The following is a 20,202-nucleotide window of genomic DNA, read 5'->3' on the forward strand; positions in this document are numbered from 1 at the left end:
TAACTACCTGCAAGCGTTTGCCAGAGAGACCAGCACTGGGCAGAGGTCACCGAACGGTTTGATGTGACATTGTCCATAGATTGGCACGTGATCAAATGGTTTGAGCATCTGACGTGGTGAGTTCATTAAATAGAAACTGTCACTGGCTTCGTTTGGCTTTGGTATTATCTGAAAGGTAAGTAACCGAACGTGGTTTATGTTTTACTCGTTCCAGTGTAGAAGTATCGCTATACCTAATCCAGTAATTAATTTTGTAAGCGACAGTACACATTCGTGTGGCTACAACACGAGTAGGACAGGAATATTGTTATGCTAACTGGCTTCGTTAGTTTGTTCCTGGGAATTGTTCGGTTTTGTAAGAGTAGCCGGTACGCGGATCTGCCGGATATCTGTTAGAGGACTCATTTGAATTGAACTTTGTAGAGACGGAGAATTATAAAGTTATGCAAAATTCAAAATCCTTGAATTAATTTAAGGCAATTTAATAGTTCATATATATACTTCTCATATAGGTGCACTTTGAGGAGCTCGGTGGCGCAACGGTAAAGGCGCTCGGTCTGCGATTGTTGAAGTTAAGCAACTTTCGCAAAGGCCGGTCATAGGATGGGTGACCACAAAAAAAAACATCGCGAGCTCCTCTGTGCTTCGGAAGGCACGTTAAGCCGTTGGTCCCGGCTGCATTAGCAGTCGTTAATAACCACCAAACCCCACTGGGCCCGCGTGGTGGTTTAAGGCCCGATCCCCCTATCCATCCATAAGGAAGGCCCGTGCCCCAGCAGTGGGGACGTTAATGGGCTGGTGATGAGGTGCACTTTACATTGATTTTTATTATCCACGTTCAGAGGGGGTGAGGTAAATCTAGCTCCGTGCGCGATATGAATCGGTGCGGGGCGGAGAGAAACCGTTCTATACGTAGTATTATTCTTTATCCTTCTTTGTAATCGTTACATGAGCCATGTCAGGGGCCTTTGGCGGCTCAATCATAACTCTGACACCAGGGTTGATGAGGCTGGTATTTCACCTCACAGCCCACACGATAAGAAGAAGATTATTTATCCTAAAAGTCTAAAGGGCCGTAAGCTACTAAGGAGTAAATGAGAACGCGCACGGGCTACCTGTCTCCTTCGAACTTACGCTTGCATTTTACTGTATGAAATGTTTGGGGTGTGATATTAGGATACTAATCTCTCTACTCTCTCTATCATTCCTATTATGGAATCATACTAAACTAACAATCTCTTATACTCAAACCATTTGGGTATTGCCCAAGAAAATACTTCCTACCTTTTGAAACAATATGTTCCTTTCAACAATCTAAAGTACAACCTTTCCGCATAACTAACGGCATTTGAAAAACGCTAACAGCTGTCAATTTTCCAAGAGCATTACCTTCGATAATACCTAAGTAGTGTTACGTCAGGCTTTATTACAAGGTAGAAGTCGAGACGTTTACAAATTGCTCTTTCTGTCTCGATGGTGGTTTCGTCATCGAGTGACCCTATTATGGAATTCGCTCGAAAACTTTGTATTTCATACTTATTATTGACGAAATATCTTACGGTACAAATAGCGGAGTTAACGAAGGGTGTCACTTTGGATTTGCAAGGGACAATCCATTTTTTCCTTGCAAAAAAAAATATCAAACATTTTTATTTTTTCTCACTGTTTTTAAATAATCAAAATCGGATTTGTCCCTAGCAAATAAAAAGTTAGTTAGGAAGCTCTGGCTTTATTGACTCCACTAGGAAATTTCTAACTTCGGAAATATAATCAACTAAAAGTATCATATACCCTTTCTTTCTTAGCATTTTTTCTCAACGCTTATCCCTTCACCTTCTTTTCGAGTCGACGGCAAACCTAATAAATTAGGTAGTCCTCAACGGCCAGTATTATAATCATCGTTCTTAAAAAACTGAACCTCTGTGAGTTTATATTTCTTAAAGAATCAATTTCCTGTAAACGTTGTTCAAATTTCGATCTACGAGTAAGTAAGTACTGCTTAACAACCAATGAAAAATCTCCGCTACTCAGCCAATAAAAAGTATATTATAACTTCTATAACCGTTTACGAGTATCCTACAAATACTCCACTGAACCGATACCCGTAAACGCTACCGTAGTACACTTCCTTTCGTCGTAAAGACCAGTCACCGCAGTAATTGCCGTTGAAAGACCATGTTCCACGACTTTGAGGTGCGTACACATTTGGCGCATGCGCGCGTGCCCTAAAGTAACTGACACTTAATATGCTCTGAACTTAGATGTGCGTCTTAGGCGCAACTCATGCAAGCCTCGAAAAGTAAGCCAATAGACTACCTATAATAATCTTTTTTTGTTGCTTTTCCTCCAAAGATCCCTCCCTCCCTCAACGCCGGTCCTATGAATCGATTCTATTGATTCTTTACAAACACATCCCTCGCTATGCAGAATCGGAAATAATAAAATCGTAAGCCTTTTAAAATTCAAATATTGTTTAACTATTGATCTGGAAATCCGAGGCTTACGAAAATAATATACTTACTCGTCTTATCGTAATAACAAATTTGGCGTCCTAATTTCAGTGTCATCAGCAGTGACATTTCATAATATTATTTTTGTGAATCTTACAGTGAAGTTACGAATATTAGAATAAATATACAAATTAATTGATAAAGCGAAGTTTTAGGTTACAAAATAAGACAGGTATAACTTAAATATAAAAATAGATTGTACGTCCACGAGTCTACAGCAAAGACGCGCGTTGGGCAAATGTGCACGCTCCCTATTACCGAATGCGATGAAGACATTCTCCATTATTTATAGCCAACGTGATCTTTGCATCGAAACAATCTGTAGAAAAGCGCTTTGGTAAACAAATAAAGGTATGTGACATTTAGGTGGCGCTATGATTTGTGATATTCGATTTTGAAATGGAATTGTGATATTTTATTGAATTTAGAATTTCCTGTAATAAATTTGCACAATGTTCGCTTTTAAATATATCGGTATTCAACTAGTAGGTATTCAACAACTTAAATATTCATTAATATTATAAGTACTTACCTACCTATAAATGATTACATAGCTTGTAAATAACGAGACATGAACAATTATTTGTCAAGTTTTTTTGTTCATTAAATTACAACTATAATTATTATAATTACCGGTAGTATGTTCTAGATCAAAAAAGAATTTATAATATTATTGTAAACCAGTTATTACCACGCACAAGATAACAAAGCAGCGAGATTGCATTGACGGCAATTTGTAATTTAACTTCAAGCACAACCCGGACACTATACAAAAATCTTATTTTAATTATTGTAATATTTAAGTACATACGTACGTACCTATGTAATACCTATGTAATTTTGCACGCCCGATTGGGTTAAATTGTACCTAAGAACTGTATTTTCTTTTTTTTCTTTTTTATAATGTCCCTATGACATCTTTTTTTGTATATTGTTTTAAGTTTACGCGGTTATAATCATAATTAAAGCACATAATAACGGGTTCTTATAATAACGGGTTCAGTCATCCCGTGATAATGGCACTTGCAACAGTGTCGAAATATCGGGAGTCTCATATCTCCATTTAAACGCGGTAAGAACCCGTTATTATGTGCTTTAATTATCTTTTTTTGTACTCTACAATTGCAATAAATCTCTTTTGATTTTGATTTATTCCCTCCGGTTTATTGAGGGGAGGCCTGTGTCCAGCAAGTCCAGCAGTGGGACGTATATAGGCAGTTTGTGATTTTGATGTTACTGTGTGCCACCTTACGCATAAGTGCGAGCGAGACATAGTCAGCGCGTTCTATCATTTGGGGGTGAGAACAGCGCCCGAACCGAAACTTGGTGCGGGGCAGAGAGTTACCGTTCTATACATAGTATTATTCTTTATTCTATGCTTCAAGTACCTACCTACCAAAATACAATAAATAAATGCATGTTTTCAAAACATAAGCTCTTCATTAAACAGACTAGAACAGACACAATGCAAAGGCTTACCGTCTTAATCTTCCATTTTAATAAGCCTTAATAAAGTGTCAGTTAATTAGATATAATCTCTGTTTTATCTCTCTACGTCTAGAGAGACGAGCGTTATTTCATGTTTAGTAAATATTTTCCTTGACGACTGGCCCCGTGAAGAGATAAGGCATTTTTGACCCCACATCCACATTGTAGGCGTGAGATTGGTGGTTTAAGGTGTACGTATTACTGCTAGCGTGAAGCGATGTACATTTCGCTGTTGTCGCAAAACTAATTCGGTGTCAGGAACTCGGAAACACAAGTGTCATTTTTTTTGACGTGACTTATTGTAGGTTTGCCGCAAATGGCATTAACTACTTGGCCTGACAAATGGGGAGTGCTGAAGGCTCTCACCCGGTACAACGTTTAAGACAACAAACCTGAGGGTGCCCAGTTGTACGCGAACCTCGGCTCAGAGCGTCGTCTGAGAGGAAAAATATTTGAAAGAATTAATCGAACCTAGTGGGTTGATAGCGATAAGCGCTGATTGAGGGAAATCGTCGATCACGCCGGCGGGGTCGGTATCGGGGACACAAGTGACAGGTAACTAACATTTCGCCTATAAGTTTGTCACGGTAAATAAGCCACAACAAAAAGGATAGCCTTTTATTTTTGTAACTACATAATTATGTTTAATGAGTACAACAAACTGTCACTAAAACTGTTGAAGCATACAAACTACAACAACGACACACACTACAACAACAACACACACTACAACTACACACTACTAACACTACTATTACTTACAATAGTTTTGAAAATAATTCAACGCTGACAGTGGAACCATCAACCTAACACACAACTGTCAAGTGTGAAGGGATTAAACTTATCTACTGTTCAAAAAATCCCCGATTTACTTAAACGAATCGTCGGAAAATAACATTTAAAATAACCCAATTTGAATATAAAATAATCGTTACTTTAAGTCGACTCGCACAGAGCTTATTCAAAAACAGTTAACTGAACTCTAGTAATGTTTATTTACATACTTAATACCCTATTATCTTTATTGTAAGTGGTTGAATTTATATGCGCATTGAGAATTTTATAGTTTCCTACGTAGCCATAAGCGTAAATGTGATATGATTTACTTACAATAATCATATTTTTATATGGTATCTATCTGTTTTTGAACGATTTATTAATTTAAGATACACCGTCGGTATACAGTGACATCGTAACGAATACTGAGAGGGATGATTCACTCCATGATTCTAAGTTAATATCAAACAGAATTTTCCGTCGCAAAATTCAAGATTATTATAGTTTTTTTTTTTTTCATATTATTTTCAATCCTATAGTTTTGCGATGGAATTCCATTCCACTTGATATTAATTCAGAATACTGAGATGAATCATCCCCCTCAGTATTCGTTACGATTTCACACTCATTACAACTACGTATGGGTGTCAATGTCAACTTAACGAATATTGAAGGGGACGATTCAAACCATGATTCTGTGTTGATATCATGTTTTTTTTAGGTTTTCTTTAATTATTTTCAGGTCCATATAAAAGTCACGGAAAATACCACTTGATATAAATTCAAAATCATAGTCTAAATTATCCCTCAAAGTTTTCGTTACGCTGTCACTAACATTCTGTGTAAAGCAATTTTAGTTTAATTATACCGAATTGTTCAGTATTTACCGTATTGTCTATCTAGTTAATGCCATCTGAGGCTATTCTACAATATGTCAGAAAACCCGGTGAGAAATATTGGTGAGTTTATGTGCCTACGTATGCAATAGATCAGATATTTAATCAAATCAAATCAATTCAAAAGAAAACTCCCTCTTTTATAGAAAGAACTTAAATTTTCTTAGTACTTAATTAAAAACATCATAAAAAAACGGACTTACAGAACTTCTACAAAAGCACAACAAAAAAAAACATCATAAATGTTAACACTTAGAAACAAAATAAAAAACAAAACCCGCAATACAAAAAAAGGACAAGAAAAAGCACTAACAGCGAAGAATTTTCCATATCATTTGCACAAAAGAGGCTTAAAGCCTTTAAAAGCGGTTTATTTATTTAGTGCCATGCCATTGCATATTTCTTTGGCATCAAAACTTTACTTGCACGCAGCCTTTCACGAAATAGAGTCACGTACTCAGTACACGCGAACCCACTTTGCTTGTCGCCAAATTTATGCAACTTTCCACACCGCAATGTAAATACCCCCATAACCCTATGAAACCACATTTTGTATCCCAATAGACCTCTATCCGTGGATACTTCAACCCTCCAGCTATCCTAGCTGTGTACGTTGGATTCTAATTTTGAACACGATGTGCGACTAAAAATATACTAATAAATAATTTAAAATGTTTTTTTTTTTAAGAATTCACAAAACTCATAATTATTTTGAAAATAAACGGATGACTGTTTATTTAAAATTCGAATCTTTCTCATTTATTTTCAAAATAATTATGATGTACTTATTGCGATTTTTTTCAAATAAATTTACATTTTTGATTTTAAAGTATTTATTACAATTATATTTTATTCAATATTTTGTAAAGTGGTACTTACTATCGCTGAATTTTAACATTTAAATATTGCTCATGTTCTTTTTTACTCAATTTACAAATCTAAAAGTGAAAACATTAATGAAACATGTTTGATATTTTATTATTTCATTCTTCTTAGGCCTTCGCATCAACACTTGTGCAAGTTATCTGTTAGTGAATTTATATCAGGTACCTTTGCATATTTTGAATGTTTTTCGTTCAAAACCATCAGTATTTTTACTCCAAAGCCACACACACACACATCACACTACCAGGTAGCTCCCTCGCTTACTTTCTTATTTACAGAGACCACCACTGGGAATTGTTGCAGTGGCGGTTTTTCCTGAAAAGTTACAAAGTGCAAATAATGGAGTTTTGCTATGCTGCTTTTATGTTTGGGTATTCATAGATAGGTGGTTTCTAGCCAAGAAAAAATTAATTCAACCTTTTTTTGAGATAACATAGCATCACACCTGTCACCCGAAGGAGTAGGCAGATGTATAAAAAGTAGGGAATGCAATCCCGACTCGAGATCGTAAATTCGAGATCCCGCGGGATTGGCATTATCAATCGTGCGAGATACCGAAATTTTCGGGATCTCGTTTAGTTCATAAAAAATGTAAAGTTTCAGAATGACTGAAACCGATGAAAACTGCTTGTCTGTGATAGTGAGGTTAATTGAAACAAAATATTTTTTGAAAGAAACAAAAACCTTTATTCTTCAATATTACTAACTAAATAATTAAGTTTTCTTTAGAACTCAGAATAATCAAAACAAAAAGTGTAACTAAGGAGATTCGCCCAATCCCGTCAATCTCGAACGAGAACTCGTCATTTTATCTGATCCAAGAGATTATCTATGATCTATACATGAATTCAAACTTCTCTTCTATCGTGTGAATGTGAGATGGATTACCAACCTCAGCAACCCTGGTCTCAGGGTTATTATCGAGCCGCCAAAGGCCCCTGACATGGCTCATGTAACGCTTATCGTGCCTGCCGAAGCACGGATCGTCTTGGCGGCTCAGTAATAACCCTGACACCGGGGTTGATGAGGTTGGTATTCCACCTCACAACCCACACGATAAGAAGAAGAAGATACAAAACTTCTTTAAAGGAAAAAAAATATAATTATCGTCATATCACACAAATCATGGCCGTCGAAGATAATAGGTACAAATTGTTCTAGACCAGCAAGCATCCATCGTATGAGTGGGAACCAATATTCGCCCGCTCAGGTGAGGTTCCGTCTGGTATTAGGAAATCACGGCTTAATTGGTCTATGAAGGGTAGAGAGACTCGTCATAGAGTAGACGGGATACGAGAAGTCTGTTTAAATATAACAATAATGTTTGTACCTATCATGTTCCTTTTTACGCATACAGATATTTTGTATGGCATTGTATTTTACTGTAGGAGCCGTGGCTATACTAGGTGTTTCCCTCAGTACACGTCTTTCCCTCAGCGTTACAGATTCCGATATGGTAGTAGTTTTACAGCTAGTTACATAATATGTAATTTAATTTTTGACGTCCAAAAAGCGCTGACTATGTATATATATGAATCGTCACTGTCATTAATTGTAATATTAAACTGCCAACTATTAAACTTTGGCGGTAATTATTTAAAATGGCTTGAGTTTCATGATTCGTTTGATACATTGATAAACAAAAATGATTCTGTTCCAAATATAAACAAAATTATATTGCCGTCTCGCTTTCCACTCTCTTTTCTTCCGACCTTTCTCACGCACAAGGTTTTACTAATTGTTAATTTGAAAATACAGTGCATATTGAAGTAATCGGCGTTTCAATTAATAAGATAATTCAATCTAAAGAATTATATACAAAACAAAACAGTAAGCTATAACTAGGCTGTAGTCAGACGAATGCTTGTCTCGCATTGTGAAGTCCCAGGTTCAAATCCAGCAAGCACTTAAACCAACGATTTGCAAGTTCATGTTTCAAATATACCTATACACCGCGAAATGTGTTTTCATTGGTATGGGACCTAACCTGTAAATGGGCTGTTTTTTTTCTTTCGGGTTAGAAGGACAGATAGTCGCTTCTGTGAATTACCAGACCTGTCAAATCTTCAGTTTAAGTAAGTTGACCCCGTGAAACGCGAGGAATACCCAAACCCTATTCAACTTAAAAGTAGAAAAGTTAATTTTCTATTTACCAAACCGCAAATCGAAACACGTACCTCAATTTTAATCGGAGTGATCTACTTTTCTAGCCGTGTAGAACAGCAGATTATAATTTAAATGACAAAAAATAAACTAAGCAAACCTACAAAGTATTTCCTCAAAAACATCGCCTCTGTATTCTTAGCTACTCTATGCCGCATAACACGAGGCAATATAACCTTATTAATGAACGACAAATACTAATATCCGTGCCTTTGTGCCGAGCCGATCATAGCACGTATCAGACACGTTAGACATACAAGAGCACGCAATTGTAGTTACCTACACAACATACATACATAAATACACACCCGTATCCTAACGGGGTGAGCAGAGTGAACGGGGTGAGAACCCCTCTATACTTCGGAGAGCATGATAAACTGATGGTCCCGGCCACTATTTACGGTAAGAATGTAGTCGTTACGTGAACCATTTCAGGGACTTTTGGTAAGTCAATAGTAACCCTGATACCAGCGTTGATAGGGTCGGTCATTGATCTCATAATCCACACGAAAGAATAAGAAATAGAGATGACGGGCTGTCTAAAGCATTCCATAGGCTAACCTTTCTCCTAAACCAGTACAAGGAATTTGTACCATAACATAAACACAATTATCTGTTATGAATTGCAAATACTTTCTATACAAGGACTAGAATTTATGTCACGTTTAACAAAGCTACCTATTTAGTTCCTCAATAAAGATCATCATTGATATACGACTCTTGTACAAATACGCCGTTTTCGAACAAAACAAATTCAATAGGTTCGCCATTTCAAGAAACATGATTTAAAGTTTAGTAAAAGCAGATGTAATAATGAGTCATTTAATATAAGACTTAAAATGAAGTATAGGAAATCATAATTCACCTAAACCACTTAAGAACATGATAATAAAATAGTTACTAAAGCCTGACATACACAGAACATATATCACAAAGATCTATGGAAAGGAAAATAGACATGTTTATTGATACAAGAACCAATAGTCATTATAGTTTATACTTTAATGAGCATGAATAGCATTTTCCATCAAACTCGTCAGTTTCAAATAGAAAAGGATAAGCCCAGTAGCAGAACTTAACTATTATCATTATTTCTTCTGAAGAAGCGAACGAATAAGAATGTAGTTTTACCAACTACAATACACAATACAATACACAATTCTTTATCGCACAAAAGGAACATATACTTAGCAAATTTAAAGACCAACAGTATAGTAGTAGTGTAGTAAGTAGTTATCAATAGTAACAATACAATACAAATACACTTTATTGCACCGAAATAAAAAGAAATAATTACAAAAAGACAACAACATCATTAATTTAAGAGCCACGCTCTTATCGATGTAGCAATCTCCTTTCTACGTTTCCAAGAGGAAGGAGTATTTGGCGTAGAGAAGAGAGGAATGGTGATTACTCCACCGACAAGAGCGCAGCTCTTAAATATACGAGTATAAAGAGAGAATAATAAAAATAGAGAAGAAGAATAGAATTAAGTTGACAGAACACGTCAAACGGGTTACATATCAGCGAGATGCCTAATTGATTCGAACGGGTTATTCATTTTTTTTTAAATTAACAGCTGTCAATCATTTGTCCTTTTCCTTTTTGGTGGATAAGAAAATAAAATTAGAAGGTGACTGCAGGAATCGGGGCCATTGTAAATTTAAAACGGGCTAAAATATAAACAATACAAATAAATTACACAACAGTAAACGGATTTAACCCTTCAAAGGTCTATAAATACGCCATTAAAACAATTTTGAGCGCAAAATTGAAAAGCTAGCAATTATGTTTCTTAATCATGTCACATGAAGTCAATTTCATAAAGTGTCCCCCATATTATTCCGGACTGGACAAAATGTTCAGTCAGAGTCCATTTATATCAGCACTTGCATTAACACCATGTGCCACATAATAAAGTGTTTTAATTTCTTAATCGGTGTTCATTTTCGCAATAACTAATAGGTTCGGAATAATTTGGTTTTTCTAGTATGAGCGCAAGCGTTACTGTATTACTTTATGACCGCATTATTATTTCATTTAAATCACATATATCATTTAATTTTAGAATATAGGGTCCTGAGAGGTATATCTATCGCAAGATGAACTAAGTACCCACACCTCACCGAGCTATCCGTTAGACCAACATGATAGGTGGTGAGCCGTATCGCTTCCTATATTATAATGGTCGAACAACTGTGTTAGTCTCTACTAACCCGCATTGGAGCAGCGAGTATGCTCCATTCCCCCTCCGGTCGATTGAGGGGAGGCCTGTGCCCAGGAGTGGGACGTATATAGATAGGCTGTTTATGTAACTGTGTTAGTTCACTACTAACTGCTCTTTAAATTAATAACTCCTTGGTGTAAGTCCGGTATCGGGGTTCAAACGGATAAAGGAGAAAGATTCATCATCATCAGCCGTACGACGCCCACTGCTGGGCATAGGCCTCCCCCAAGGATCTCCACGACGATCGGTCCTGCGCTGCCCGCATCCAGCGGCTTCCCGCGACCTTCACCAGATCGTCGGTCCACCAAAGGAGAAAGATTATAATGCTTAAATACTTATTTTTTGTCTTAAACAACCTATCTTTCTCCACCGCCTTCAGTCATTGATTGGTTACCTACTTAATAGATAAGCACGTACCTTCATAAGGGTCTCCAGGATTGTATTTAAACCATGAGTCTAAAGAGCTTTAATTAGTTAATCGGGTCCCATTTTTGCAATAACCACCGTTATAATGCGTCCAATGTAGGTTTATCATAGATCATAATCGATTAATTCGATGTCCTGTTTACGTTATAAGCGGCTAGCGATAAAGAATTCCAATCATAAAAACCGTTTAGTTTCAACATTGAATGTTAGATCGGACGTTATTACGAACATTTATTGAATGTCCGTACATTCAATCAATAACTACCGCTTCGGAACGTGTTATATCTGAGAAAAAATTGTGCTACGTTTTTTGTTAAGTTAATGTTAAAAGTATATTATTTTAGTATTACAATTTTTGCAAAGCTCTGAACTCTAGGTGAAAACCAAGTATCAATACGTTTTACCAAAGTAATTCACAAGACTGCCAACTCAAAGAAAAACGTAATTGAAAATACTATTCGCGTTATATAAATTGAAGTAAACGCGGCGGCCCATAATTTTCCCCACAGACATCCGCCCACAAAGTCGCAACTTCAACGCAACTATTAATCCTACATGAATTAAATTCCGACCCGTAAATAAAACGCGAATGAACCGCAGCTATGTTACTCTCATTACACATCCCGCATTCACCCGCTAACCCTTCAACGCCTGCAGTGGGCCGTGCGTTCATTTCATGTCGATTTATAACATCAATTAGTTGGAACGCGTGCACCGACGACAACTGACAAATCGCCTGTGACTGCCGACTGTTGCACGTGGGTGGTTGAATGCATTGTATACCTCTAGGTGTTATATAAATAGGCATTAATGCGAGTATGTTAATAGCGTTTAATGCTTACGCAAAGTTTAGTGGGTAAGTGTTTGTCATGTGAAGTTTACGATTATGACGGTGGTCGACAAGTAGCTAATTTAATTTTAGTGTATTTTTGATAGTTACATAAATATATATGACCATGTTGTGCATGTGATTAGGTACCTACCTATTTGTAATACGCCACTAGCTTTATTGAATTAATTCTTAACATTAATTGCTATGAGTTATTCTTGAAAGTCAATATTGGATGTAGGCGTTTACCATCTAACGCTAGACTTCCCGGCACTCACTCATCGATAGTTCATCTGCATCAGATCAATCAACTGCAACTATTTCCCATAGCAATACTCATAGATACAATTTATTTATAGCTAAAAAGGCGGAGCGCACACATCAATTATTTCACATTAAATCGCCGTAGGAAATGAAGAAACATTGCAATAATTAAAATGTGTCATTAATAATTAGTCAGCGCGTGTAAAATTACTTCTGCATGCAATCAGGGGGTTAATTTCCATAATTACAGAGTATAGTCGCTGTATGATTGGATTCTAATTGGTGTCAATTCGTTATCGCTATTCTATAGTCAGAGCTATTAGCTATTGAATTTGCATAGTTTTGTTATTAAATTAGTAGGACACTATTTCTCTGCATGGTCGATGCCATTGCCATCCTCGTATATATCTTTCGTTTAATCGTTCTTACTTACTTAACCTTACTGTCCTATCAATCTTAACAAAGGGATTTGTAACCCTACAGTAACATAAAATAAAAACTAAAAAATAAACATCTTTCTCAGCTCTAGTTGATCCACAATAACGACCAACATCTTCATAATGTTCCACGGCCTTAAAACCACAATTTACCAAAAGAAATTCCCTAACGAACTTTTCTTTATCGCAGAATTAATCATAAGCGCATCATCGGTTCTTGCGCAAAATCGATGTAAAGGAATTCTCGGCCACTTATCGACATTGTTTGCTAAGAGGATCCCACACGAGGGTTGCCGGTCCGTCGCGTCGTCGGAACTGACGTCATCGCACTGAATATCACGATGCGATGTTACAACGCATGGTGTACCATGTCGTTATGAAAAACCGAAGTACTTGAGGATTATTGTTATAATCAAATCTATGAATTATTTAACTGAATAGAATTAAATTATGAAAAGTTTGAAAAATCTTAAATGACTTTCAAAGTGATCTCTGTTGATCCTACATTGAAAATGATCTATTTTTGATTTTGATTTGTGGTGTATAAGTAAGTAAAAGGTTACATCAAATCAAAACCGCTACATTATGTTTGTCTGGCCAAGAAGTTAATGTCATATACAATCAATCTAGGATAAGTTAAAAAAAGCTGTGTTACTCTCACGGTGTGTTGTGGGTCTGTGGATGCGTTGTACAGTTGGACCGTCGACTCTTCGTTGTTTTACCCGCCACACATATGCAGCATCGATAACCGATAAGGAGCGCCAACGCGCATGCGGCCGGTCTCTTAAACTGGCAATCCAGAAAATTGTTAATCTTTAAGTAAATAAGTAATTTAACAAATCAGATTTTAAGTGGCGTGCCTGCACAGGCGTAATCTGAACGCTGATCAAATTAACTTATGCGCTCACTCCCTCCGGTTTATTTGAGGATAATGAGCTGTAATAACTAACTAGTAGGAATCGTGCTTGTATGGTGTTCATATAAATACAGATTAACAAGGGATGGTGCAGATTAAGTCATAGTCATAGTAAAATTGATTTAAATTCAGCGTTGAATGTACCTACTTAACAAAATAGCCTACTTAACTCCCCGAACGGCGATTCCCGCTACGGCGAGTCTCTTTACGAAGAGTGCCTTGACGTCGCATCTGTCACTTAGTTGTACAGTTGAAAATACAATTTTAATCACGCATACAATTTTTTCCCCACTGAAATAATTACATTTTTGGTTCAAATTTTTGGAAACTTTCGGCGTTTGAGGTGTCGCTGTCAATGCTATAATTCCCTTCAGTCACAACTCAAACACTCCATACAAAAACCCCATTCTTACCGTGTGCCGTCTAACGCGAAAGTTCGAGCGAGACAGACAGTCCCCGCTCTCGCCCTTACTCTTTAGCGTCTTATAGCCATTTAAGACTAAAGTAAGATCCAGAGGGATGAGGTCGGTAGTTAATACGAATTGGTGCGGGCGGAGGGGAAGTTACCGCTTTATACGTATTATTCTTTTCGTATTCTATGCTACGTCTAAGAGGTACATGAGATATTCACATAATGCAGGTGCAAGTGAGGCAGGTCATCATCAGCCCATTAACGTCCCCACTGCTGGGGCACGGGCCTTCCCTATGGATGGATAGGGAGTTCGGGCCTTAAACCATCACGCGGGCTCAGTGCGGATTGATGGTTATTAACGACTGCTAATGCAGCCGGGACCAACGGCTTAACGTGCCTTCCGAAGCACGGAGGAGCTCGAGATGAAAACTTATTTTTTGTGGTCACCCATCCTATGACCGGCCTTTGCGAAAGTTGCTTAACTTCAACAATCGCAGATCGAGCGCGTTTACCGCTGCGCCACCGAGCTCCTCGGTGGAAAGGTCTTTCAAAGACCTATAAACGTAACATCATAAGCTTACCACTATATCTAACAAGACAAGTGATGGGATTGGTCTAACAGACAGCTCGGTGAAGTGTTACTTGCGGTAAATGTACCTCTGTTGGACGAGACACAGTAATAAACAAGTACACACAGCGTGCTCCATTCAAAGTTCTTGAATACATGCGTGGAACTCAATATACCATTTTTCGCGAACCAAAGGCCGCTCCAAAGTTTTCTATTGCTCCCATGTTAGTTTTCCATGCTATCCGTACGTTGGGTGTGATTAAATTTTAAATTGCTCAGGCCACACAAGCCGGTCTCAATCGGCTATCGCGTCGTGACGCGATACAGTCCTTGAATAATCCACTATCGGCTTTAAAAATGTTCGCGGCAGCCCTGTCACGGTTGTCGCTGAAAAATGTGGGAAAACTGACGCCGTAACATAAGCTCACGGCTATATCCCAATTGGGGTAGTCAGAACAGTACACCATAACAGTTGTTTCATTCAAATCTTTTATATCACTTAATTTTAACCCTGACATCAGGGTTGATGAGGTTGGTATTAAGATACGATAAGAAGACACGATAAGAAGATTTAATTTTATAACATAGTGTCCTGAGAGGTATATCCATCCCAAGATGAACTAAGAACCCACACCTCACCGAACTTTCTATTAGACCAACGTGATAGGTTCGTGAGCCGTATGGCTGTCTATATAATGGCCGAACCAACTTAGTTAGTGAAAACAATAACTCGGTGTTGTGACTTGGTATTGTACAAAATATTTAATTTCCCATTCTCAAGAAAAAAGCACATTTGATCTTAAATACTTTCACATTCATACTAGATACTCAAATGTAGGTGTAAGTACGGTCACGAGCATTAATATGTATACACTTTAGTACCATGTCACATTAACTTTTTTAACAAATTAAACCGTAAGTCTCATTAAATGTCAAATATGATAGTACGACAGGGTTCTAAAGTGGGTACATGATATTGCTCATGACTGTACGTATATCGTATACCTTCACCTATTATTATTAATAAAGGCAAAGGCCTTTCTTCTTTTCTTCCACCTTCATTTACCTGCGATAATATCTACGTACGGTCACGAGCATTAATATATATACATATTAATGCTCTATATGTATACATACACTTTGGTACCATGTCACATTAACTTTTTTGACAAATTGAACTGTAAGTCTCACTAAATGTCAAATATGTTAGTGCGACAGAGTCCTAAAGTGGGTACATATTGCTCATGACTGTACCTGATCTCGGATTATGGCCATGTTAGAACATCAAGTAGGTATTTTAAATCCAGTCCGCAATCCCCCCCGAAGTGAATATAATCAATTTTGTGTCCTTAGACAGATATAGTGATAGGCACATCACCGTAAGCTTTCAGTCAACTTCTACACGACAAGGATAATAAGTAGTGCGATAAATTGTATGTTTCTTTTTACTTTAAAGTCTTTAGATACTACAATACAATGTCGCTGTGGTCATATATGTCACCCATCTTATCGCTACCGCCTTAATAAAGTCGATTATTTTTTTCAAATATAATCCCCTCAGATAACTTCCTGATCCGTGGTTCGCGCCCAACTGGGTCTGTTGTCTTAAATTTTGTACCGAATGAGAGCTCTCAGCTGAGGGCTGAATGAGAAACCATTTATCCAGCTAGTTAAAGCCATATAGGGTGCCTAATTGGGAGCGAACTTCGTTTCAGGGCGTCGTCTGTGAGTTATAATAAAAGGTACATATTTGAAAGAATCAATAGGCCTAAACCAATGATTGTCGAATTTGTTTTCGAATTCATGTTTAGATCATAAATTATTATCACGTGCTCAGCAGTGAAGGAAAACATCGTGAGGAAACCCTCATTCCCGAGAAATGCATTTTCAGAGGTATGTGACCTAACCTGTATTGGGCTGGTTTTCCCTTCGCGGGTTGCAAGGTAAGACAGGTAAGATAGTCGCTTCTGTAAAAAACTGGACCTCTCAAATCTTCAGGTTAGGTAAGCGGACCCTGTGAAAAAAGGGGTAATGCTAAGGAGATGACGATTTGATAGAATCAATCGGCCTTAGCGGGACGATAGCGAAAAGCGCTGAATGAAGTACAGTCATGAGCAATATAATGTACCCACTTTAGGACTCTGTCGTACTAACATATTTGACATTTAGTGAGACTTACAGTTCAATTTGTCAAAAAAGTTAATGTGACATGGTACCAAAGTGTATACATATTGATGCTCGTGACCGTACATATCCGACAAGATACCTAAGCGACGGAATAGTGAACATTGTTTTATAATTTTTATGTATTACCTATTAATGTATGTATTATGTACCTATTAATGATTGTATTTTTACCAACAACCAGACCTGAAAAATAAAACATTTTTTTCTTTCTATCAAAATGTTTCAAGTTATGAAATATTAAGCCTATTATGATAGTAAGTTGCTCCACTCAAGTTATAGCAATATTTAATCACTCTCATTTTTTTCTTTAAAGAAAAATCTGACTCCATTTAAGTTAAGACAACAAAAGCTTGGCGCCACGTGGCTAACTGAAGAATTAATTCATTTGTTTTACTTAGACTGTATCCTCTTTGTATGAACAGGCAGCAAATATTTATATAGCTAAGGCAAACTTGATAAAGCTGCCCTAATTATGTTGAGATAATTATTACACGAAATATTTATTCTGGAACATTCTTACCTAATAATACTTGTTAAGAAGCCTTCAGCGCTCCCCATTTGTCCGGCCAAGTAGTTAATGCCATCTGCGGCAAATCTGCAATAAGTCACGTCAAAAAAAAAACAAGAAAAAAAAAGTCTCCCCGCAGACCAGCGGGTCCGGGACATTGATTTTGTATAAAACACGCAAACTCACACCAGCCGGGTCTGCATAACAACCACGCAATTATATTGAGCGCTTCGACCAATAAACGATACGAATGCCATCTATCGTCAAACGGCTATTGGTCGAAGGCTTCGATATAATTCGCGCCGCGCTCGGCGCGGTTTGCCGTGCCGAGCCTATTGTAGTCCTTCATTCCTCATGTCTGACCACAATTATTCATCTTGCGATGAATGTTCACAGTTCTGACTAGCCCAATTGGGAATACAGTCATGAACTTACTTATTGTGTCAATACCACGCATTACTTACTTATTGTGTTTTTATGTTGATCAACTGCGAGGTAGGTATATTTAATAGCGTCTTGGCCTCCCCAACTTCGGACGACGCTAAGGCACTTTACAAATTATTTAAGGTATTTTTAAACCTATAATTTTGTGTGCCCTATGAGGGTATAGAAAAATCCCTCTATAAAATACAAGAACAAAAAAACCACAATTTTGTATGAAACCGCAAAATCTTTATCGGCAGGCAAAGCCACAAATTAAGACAGTTAAACCCACTTCCATGGCAAAACTTACTCAAACTATAAATAACACTCAATAAATGCTAAAACAATAATAAATCAAAGGAAATATTTACAACACTAATCGTAAATTATAAATAGAGTAACCAAAAACCAATTTAATTTAAAACTTCATTTATAATAAATGCTTCAGCAGACTAACAAACTCATAAATAACTTTAACTCATACGCGCTTATACTAAAACTGCGGTTAACTAAATAGGTAGCTAGGATAGGTAATTAAAAACTACTTACGGCATAGATAATTAAAAACGTAAATAGATTTAATATTGTAGTTCTCATCAGCTCCCTAGCATTATCCCTGCATTAACCTAAAGATTTGACAGGTCCGGTTTTTTACAGAAGCGACTGCCTGTCTGACCTTCCAACCCGCGAAGAGAAAACCAGCCCAGTACAGGGCCTACCCTCTGTGACCTATCACATACCTCCGAAAATGCATTTGCTTGAATGTGGGTTTCCTCACGATGTTTTCCTTTACCGCTGAGCACGTGATAATCATTTATGATCCATACACGATTTCGAAAACAATTTCGACTATCATTGGTTTAGCCCTGTGCTGGATTCGAACCTGCGACCTCAAAGTGAGATAAAGCGTTCTACCAACTGGGCTACCACGGCTCTCTTTAATCTTGTAGCTCTGATCATAAAATAAAAGCTAAACTAATTAATTTAATTAATGGACTCTTGTCAAAGGCGTTCGTCATAATTCAAATTTAGAATAGGTATTTTACATTTTTTATTTTCCACTATAACCGTAAATGTAAAGAAAATTATGGTTATTGATTTTATAACGTGTTTCTATTATTGTTTCACTCCTGATGTTATCCGTTTTCTTGCCCACCGTTTTCAAATGTGGTGAGCCGGAACCGTTTTCCTAGTATTCAATTTTGGACACTTAGGATTGATCGATCTTATATTGAAAACAAACGATATTGATTTTTTTCAAGGCTATAATATAATGTATAACATTGCAGGTCGGTCACTCGATTGACCGACAGTTAAGATGATCCGTGCTTCGTGGAGGGTGCGATAAGCAGTCGGGGCCGTTCGGGCTACTTTACTTAAAGAAGTATGTAATGGATACGTGAGCCATTTTAGGGGGTTTTGGCAGCTCAGTAGTAACCTAACGCCAGGGTCGATGAGATCAATTATTGATTTTACAACCCACACGAGAATACACGAGAGAAGAGAATTTGTTTTTGAAAGTATGATTATTTCACAATATTTTATCATACTGCAAAGTTTCGTCGCCTGATAAATTAATGTTGGGGTCCACTACCTTCCTTTCCTACATATGTTATGACTAAGTGATCTAAACCCATTTTTTATTTACTTACTGTAAAATAAGATATCAAGCTTGTACTTCATAATAAATTCATACGTGTGCAAAGAAAAAGTGCCCCCGTTTACGCCGCGAAGGGTCCCGTCGGAAATCTTGATTAAATTTAAATATTTATTTGTTCGACCGGATAAAGATGGATGTCATTAGGCCATTACCCACGTACGGTCGATGGACTTAAAGAAGACGGATTGAGCTCCAGCGATTTATATCAATTCGTTGGAAACGTTTCGAGACATCCTTTCTGGCTCGATCTAAAAACTATTAAGGGATTATCGTGATTTCGATTATACTAGACACAATAATTCATCTTTGTCGACTGACTTTCTTTTAGAATTAGATCATAATATACCTACTTACTTTGGTTTTCGGAAGTATGTGACCTAACCTTTATTGGGCTGGTTTTCCCTTCGCGGTTTGAAAGGTCAAACAGGCAGTCGCTTCTGTAAAAATCAGTCCTGTCAAATCATCAGGTTAGATAAGCGGACTAGGAGACTATTGATAAATAATGTTTTCATTTTCAGGTAAAATTGATCTACATTATCACCGCCTAGATACGTCGTAAGTATTTTTTAAGATAAGTACTTATTTTAGTCTTAGTCTTTAGTACTACTGTTACCTACATTAGTCTC

General features: G+C 37.2%; 1 protein-coding gene across 4 annotated transcripts in view; it reads left to right on the plus strand.

Annotated features, from left to right (window-relative positions):
* Positions 1-20,202, plus strand: part of LOC126371179 (uncharacterized) — a 729,644-nt gene that overhangs the window by 479,604 nt on the left and 229,838 nt on the right. Inside the window, exon 1 of one of the 4 annotated variants that reach the window (XM_050016418.1) lies at positions 2,174-2,193. The exons of 2 other annotated variants lie outside the window; for them this stretch is intronic. The gene's annotated coding sequence lies outside the window, so the exon portion shown is untranslated. Of the gene's footprint in view, positions 1-2,173; positions 2,194-20,094; positions 20,132-20,202 lie in introns of those variants that run through there. One more of the 4 variants, XM_050016415.1, reaches the window with a different exon arrangement.

This window comes from Pectinophora gossypiella, chromosome 12, assembly GCF_024362695.1.
Source record: "Pectinophora gossypiella chromosome 12, ilPecGoss1.1, whole genome shotgun sequence".
Taxonomy (NCBI): Eukaryota; Metazoa; Arthropoda; class Insecta; order Lepidoptera; family Gelechiidae; genus Pectinophora; species Pectinophora gossypiella.